Source organism: Heterodontus francisci, chromosome 34 (genome assembly GCF_036365525.1).
Source record: "Heterodontus francisci isolate sHetFra1 chromosome 34, sHetFra1.hap1, whole genome shotgun sequence".
In the NCBI taxonomy this organism is placed as follows: Eukaryota; Metazoa; Chordata; class Chondrichthyes; order Heterodontiformes; family Heterodontidae; genus Heterodontus; species Heterodontus francisci.
In genome coordinates, this window is record NC_090404.1 from 18,278,687 (window position 1) to 18,285,834 (window position 7,148).

Below are 7,148 nucleotides of genomic sequence, written 5' to 3' on the forward strand. Positions count from 1 at the left end.
AATCGTTAAGAAAATTAATCCGAGTGTCAACGCCGGCAAATATCGTTAGAGCGCTTCAAATCCAAACATGTATAGTCTGTGTTGGAGAAAATCCAGATTGTGCCCAATTGTTGAACAAATTCCCCGGACTCAGACGTTGAGAACAAACGCTTTATTGCATGATATCATGGGGTGTACACCTTTCCTAAAGGCGGTCCAGTGCTACTCCAAAGAGCTACAGATCGCCGTGGATTTATATAGTATTACAGAGGCAGAGCTAACAATTTCACAATTAGATAAACGCCCACAAGATGATCACAACACCGCCTACGTGACTGTGCACCATGCAGAGTCCGAGGTCAGCAAAACATCAGTTTCAACAATAACAAGCTAGTTCCTTAATCCAATGCCCACTCCAGACACCATATCTGGCCGTAATGTCTGATTGTGGTTAGCTGCTCTGTCTACAATTTATGACCGTTGGTTGTGGTTAGATTAGCTACAAGCTGTGTCCTGTTTTTCTGCTTCTGCAAAGTTAAGTAATAATTAGCAAAGCTCAGAAAAATTCTCCAACAATCCCTCCTTTTATCATACCATGATAACAAAACATCATCAAAGGTGGAGGGGAGAGGTCTGGGGCTTAACGTAGTCATTGAAACATAATATATTTTCCTGCCATCGCGCTGTACCAGCTGCAAGGCCAAGCTAGCAATACATGATTGATTAATCTCAGTTTAAATGTCCCCATAAAATTCTGTTCTTAAAATTCTAAAATTCCGTTCTGACAGTCCCCTCTTTTATTCTTCAAAACCCTTTTAAGAATCCTTCCCTTGATCCCACCTAGGTGCCTTTAATGGTCTCTATTGTCTAGAAACAGCCTTCAACACCCGGAGGGGTCACACTCAATACGTCGCCTGCTTATATCACAAGGGGGCAGCGGGAACTCTGTAAAGGTATAAGTTTTGCAGGGGCTTCAATTACTTGTTTACAACATAAAAGGTGGTACACTTGTACAATTACAATTTCATTTAAGCATCACTGTTACATAATCGATTGCATAAACATAATACAATTTCATAAAGTACATTGATCATTCATTAACTCACTTTAAGTATATAAAAGGTTATACAATTACCCTTTTATGGCATAACTAATTGTCCCTCCTTTTACAGAGCAAGTTCAAACACTAATTGCTTTTCGGGTAGCTGTCCAACCTGTGTTCATACATCCTCTTGCATCGCCTAATTAATTTCTTAAGTTGCCAAATTAAGTAGGTCACATCTAACACCATGATACCCAAAACCACTATCAGGACATGGGAGATAATTCTAAACCAGGGGTGTATCTGCACGTCTGACCCCCAGTTCCATAAGTCCTCCTGCCAGGTAGAATCATTTATCTTGTTAATCTCATCTTGTAGCATCTGCGACTGTTGTTCCAGATTGTAGTACACTATAGCAATGACTTCTAGCTGCTGTCTCTCTTTACCCAAGTGTGTGGGCAATGGCTGAATAGTATATTCATATTCTTGGAGGTAATTTGTCAAATCCTCCTTAATACTTTCTGTCACAGTTATCGTTTCTGTCTTTTGCTCATGTATCTGTACCAACTCCATCTTTCCTACTCGGGTTGGTATTTGTGGGTTGAACCAAAATGTACTGTTGCTCACCGGACAAGTCCGGTTATGTCCATACTGGTACTCCTTCGATGTGGTGGTTAAGCAATATCTCCCCTTTCCCATATAGGCCACGTGGGTTAATCCTGACAATGCTTTCCTAGTTTCCATGGTGCAATTTACAGTGGTATTAAATCCACATTTTGATTCTGCCGTTTGATATTTAGGATGAGGACATATGATCACCTGGTTTTCCAGACTACACTCAGACAATGGACAATGTTGTTCCAATTACCTCTTTTCCCAATTTCCATAACATAGGGTAAAATATCATTGTATTTTATGTAATCTATTTATCATTTTCTCATTACCAAATTCCTGTCTCAACAATTGTTACAGTAATACCTTGTACAACTCTCGGGTCTTCTCAGGGCACAAGTCAGGTAGCTGGATATCTGAGAAAATCAATATTACCAGTACCAACTCAAGCTTTATATTATCATATACAATTTTATTAGTTTTTATTATTGCAAGTCCATTTTCTGGTCCTGTAGTCAAGACCGGGCAAGGGAGACCAGTCACTTGTGGCTGTTGGGTCGTAACCTTACTCGTCGGTAATTCGGATGTGGGGTTAACCGTGGGGGTTGGTGCTTCTTGTCTGTTTAATCTCACAACCTGGAATAGGAACTGTCCTTTTTTTAATCTTAGAGCTTTAATATCTTGCGCTAGGGGGAGTTCGAGGATTGTCTGCACTCACTTTTGCTCTGTCTCATGCTTTCCCTGTGTTATTACTATTCCCAAATAAGAAACCTTTTCCTTCATTATCGGTGCCATTTTCAGCTTAACTTTCACTCTGACCTTCTGAAGGAAGGTGGAATATTGATGGATTATTATAAAATCCCTGGGAGAGACACGTCCAGATGTACTGTTGTCCCTTGAACGTAAACGCAAATTTATATTGACACTCTTGTGCCAACTGTATGGACCAGAACCCATTGCTAATGTCCAACACAGTAAACCACTGATTTGTTATTTTCTAAAACTTTGATTGTCCTCTTAAATATCAGATAAATTTCCCTTTGAGTGCTTTAAATAACCACTCATATCAATTAAATTTTGTTTATTGATTCCAATTTCTTATGCCCAGACTTGGTTGTACTTTTTGTACGTTAAGAACAGAAATGCTTGCAACTATCTTTCCTTCTCAAGCATTTTGTCTCATTGATAAAGATGCTATGATATTTGATGTCTGCAATTAAGTTTTAAATTTTCAAAGCTGCTGGATCTCTTGTTGTGGCATCAGTTCTCATGTGGCCTTGGAACCTGCCGTCACCTGCTTAAAAAGAATCCATTGTGGCTCTGCCCCTGAGCCCAATGGGTTAATTTGTCCAATTCTATCTGTCAACTTAGAAATGTAAAATTTAACAATGTCCAACATGTATAAATCTGACTCTCAGCAATGCAAAAAAACTACAGCGAGTTAAGTTCTTTGTTTGTCTCCAAGGGGGCGGAGCAAAACATTCTCAGCTACGTCACTTTACGAAACCTTTCTTTTCTGATCGAAAATAACTATCTATTTTAAACCTTTTCAATCCTTTTGGTATCTTTGGAGTTTAAAAACAACAAAATCATGTGTAACATTTTCAACTTCAAAGGAAAGCATCTCCATCAGGAAAGACAGCATTTTAGATTAAACTCCAATTGTTTCCAAACTTTCAGTATCTCTTGTCAGAGGTTCCTAATCCAAGGATTTTTATAACAAAGATGATTCCAATTCTAATTCACTGCAATAATATTTAAAAATCGAAACTGCCGATGTTCTATGAGTGAGTCCTCTATCCGGAACTTAAGACTCCTCCAAAACTCGACATGCTAAACTTGAAAGTTCATTGTTGCAACAAATGAAATTTTCAGTTCTTCAACTTAGACAAGTCAATTAACCTTAACAGTATTAATTCAATTCAGACTTATTAACTTATAATACTTATTAACTACACACAACAGAACAGAATCGCACGTGCTTATTTTAAAAGATAGGTAAATTACGTCATTTTCTTGCTCTTTCTTCAGGCGCCTTTTCAAATGACTAATAAAACCAAAACTAAAGAAAAAGTTATTTAACATTCTTACAACAAAAGACTTAACACTAAGTCCTTACACAAACAGAATCTTTTTAAACAGACAGAATCTTTCCTATATCTCCTTTTCTATCCTTTCTTTCCCTTAAAACAATATAACAGTCAGTAAAACATGTCTTCAAATTTAGACTCCAAAAACTAGAACAGATTTTAAACTGGAACTCCAATTAAAGCAGGTGTTGTAAACTTCAAATTGGATTTCTGCCAGACATCTTCAAACCTTCAAGGCTGAAGCTTATCCCTCAGAAAATTATTCACTGCCTATTCACAGTTGCAAAACCAACTAAAAATAAAACTTTAACTTAAAATATAATTCAATTTTATATCCCATTCCTGGGTGCACAACACTAAATAGAAATGAACACATTCAACAATCACTTTTCACACTCACTCAATTCCAAACAATTTAATAGACTCATGCTTTTAACATTAAAGCCAGACAACAAAGAGTTAACGACAGTCAGTTCGACAGAACACAATCTGTACAGAACACAAACTGTAAAACCCAGATATTCAATTCATGGAAGCTTCCAACATTCTCACAGTCGAATCAAAGACACAGTAACTTGTTTTTACTCCAGAACATACCTATCTTTAAAACACATATCTACCGTGGTGCTTCTGCGTCTCCTTCGAGGGGGGAAACGGACGTGGGTCGCCTTTCTCCAGAGGACATGGATTACTCGTCCCCGGGGGCAAGCCTTCCTTCTTGGAAGCTGTTGAGTCCATTCTTACTTCTACTTTCTCAAAACCTTCTAATTTTATGAGTTAATTTCTATGGAGTAAACAACATTAACACAAACAAAAGACAAAACCACACACAAGGAGACGAACAGGCGCAGTTAATGTTAAATTCTCAAGGTCAGCTAACCGGCTCATCCCTGTCTCTTCAGGTCAACGGTATTTTCGTTCTCCAACTCTTGTCACCCGTGTCTTTCTCTAGGGCCAGATCAGCGGGTGTACTCAGGAGCCCCGAAAACGTGCCTGTTGGGTCAATTTGGTAATTTAGTTACAGCCCCAGTCATCTCTGTCCCATATCTTGTCACCGTATTTTACTCACTTCCCATGCATGAGATTTAACTTTGTATACTCAACGAGATCAGCTATTCAGCCCAGCCGACTATGCCAGATTCCTAAATTTACTGGATTTTCTACTTATCTCCTTTTCAACTTCCCTTCGCTTTACTCACTTCCCATGTGTGAGATTTACTCAATTTTAGACCTTTTCTGATCAGGTTTCAGCCAATTCTTCCTTGACCCCTCTAGTCCCCCTCTCCCAGTTAACTGGCCTTCACGTTGGGCCCAGTGGCCCTCTTAATTCCGGCTCAGGCTGGGTGATTGAGACACTAGGGTCGCAGAAAAGTAGACTTAGCCCTGATCCTGTTGACTTGTTTTTTTCACTAGGTTCTTTTGGATCCAGTGAACTCAGGGATCCTGCCGACTATGCCAAATCTGTTGGAGAAAATCCAGATTGTGCCCAATTGTTGAACAAATTCTCTGGACTCAGATGTTGAGAACAAACACTTTATTGCATGATATCATGGGGTGTACACCTTTCCTAAAGGCGGTCCAGTGCTACTCCAAAGAGCTACAGAACGCCGTGGATTTATATAGTATTACAGAGGCAGAGCTAACAATTTCACAATTCGATAAACACCCACAAGATGATCACAACACCGCCTACGTGACTGTGCACCATGCAGAGTCCGAGGTCAGCAAAACATCAGTTTCAACAATAACAAGCTAGTTCCTTAATCCAATGCCCACTCCAGACACCATATCTGGCCGTAATGTCTGATTGTGGTTAGCTGCTCTGTCTACAATTTATGACCGTTGGTTGTGGTTAGATTAGCTACAAGCTGTGTCCTGTTTTTCTGCTTCCACAAAGTTAAGTAATAATTAGCAAAGCTCAGAAAAATTCTCCAACAGTCTGCAACAGTGCACCAAGCACTTAGTGCAGCTGAATATTGGAGTTTAACCAGGCAAATATTGGAGAAGACGGAGGACTGGAATGGAGAATTAGATGTGTTCATTAGATTGCAGTGTTGTCCCAGTGACGGAGCTCATGATAAATTTGAAGTCAGTTATAACCAGAATGATTGGGACTTTGCAAGCTTAAATGTAGGAAAATAATGGGGAAAGCTGCCTGCAGTAAGTGAATCCGGAGGCTGGATGTGCTCTTGGTCAAGGATATCAGCGCCTATAGAATACCAGCATGGATTGGCGGCAGCAACAGCAATGTCTAATATTTTGAGAAGATTCACAAAATGCAGTTGTAGATCTGTCGTCCTTACTGAAGCTGACCCACATCAGAGTAAGAAATAATGTCTGGACTGTGTATGTGAATCTGTGTGTCTGTGTGTCTGATGTGCGTGGGTGTGTTTGTGCACATTTCTTGCGCATGCTCCGTGCAATTTAACATCTTCCATGTCACCACCGGGTAGCCAGTGACCCGCTCACATGTCCAAAAACGTGCTGTTCAGTGAGATATCCCCACGTGATAACCTGCCCACTGTCACGTGGATGCAGATTAGAATCTCAGTCACCACTGACCCGTAAAAAGGCAGCCGCACTGTGAGGCCAACGGGCGCTAAAGCAACGGAGCAGTTTATGGGCCAGAGAATGAAGTGGCTCTTTTTCAGTTTTTCCTTTGCTGAGATTCTGGTTGAATATCGCAGTGGGTTGCAAAGTGCAACATCTCGATCACGTGCCATGATACATAAAGATATAAACTCGCCTTTCAGGACGTCGTGCACGGAGAACGTTTGATCCATGCAGCTTCAGTATGGTTTATCTTTGTCGCTAACATATATTCGTTAATATATTCGGTACAACTGACTGATGTGACAAATATCCACAGCCGCCAGTATACAGATTAACAGGTACATGGGAGTGTGCAGGCTTCACTCCGCCTGGATAACCAATATAATGGCACCGTTACCAACCATCACAGTGATATAAGCCGATAAAAACAGAACGAACAACAGATTTAAGCATTAATCTGAACCGGTGAAACCAGGCAGAACAATCTCAGCGGGGCGGGGAGTCTGTGAGATTGGTAAGGGTTATGGTGTGGGGAGGAAATCCTCGAGTTCATCTCTGAGAGCAGAGAGTCTGGAAAAGAGAAGCGGCGGGGGCAGGAATTGTGAAGAGACTCATTCCATCCTCACCTCAATCCCCCTTCACAACAGTGAGACGATTTGGGCCGCTGTTGGAGGTCAGAATGCGTGTCAGTTCAGCTCAGGGGTAACAGTCCAGCCTTGGAATCGGACAGGTTCGAGTCCGACTGCAGGACTAAAATGCATGAAAAATAGACAGTTCATTGAAGTGGCGAGTGAGATGACTCCGTTCAGAGCAGTGGGTAAACTGTTCTGGTCAGTGCAATGCGCTCTGTGGCGCTATTTGAAGAATAAACG

General features: G+C 40.7%; 1 pseudogene; it reads right to left on the reverse strand.

Annotated features, from left to right (window-relative positions):
• Positions 1–4,500: 4,500 nt before the first annotated feature.
• Positions 4,501–6,680, reverse strand: LOC137348683 (olfactory receptor 52D1-like; annotated as a pseudogene).
• Between the last annotated feature and the right edge of the window lie 468 nt (positions 6,681–7,148).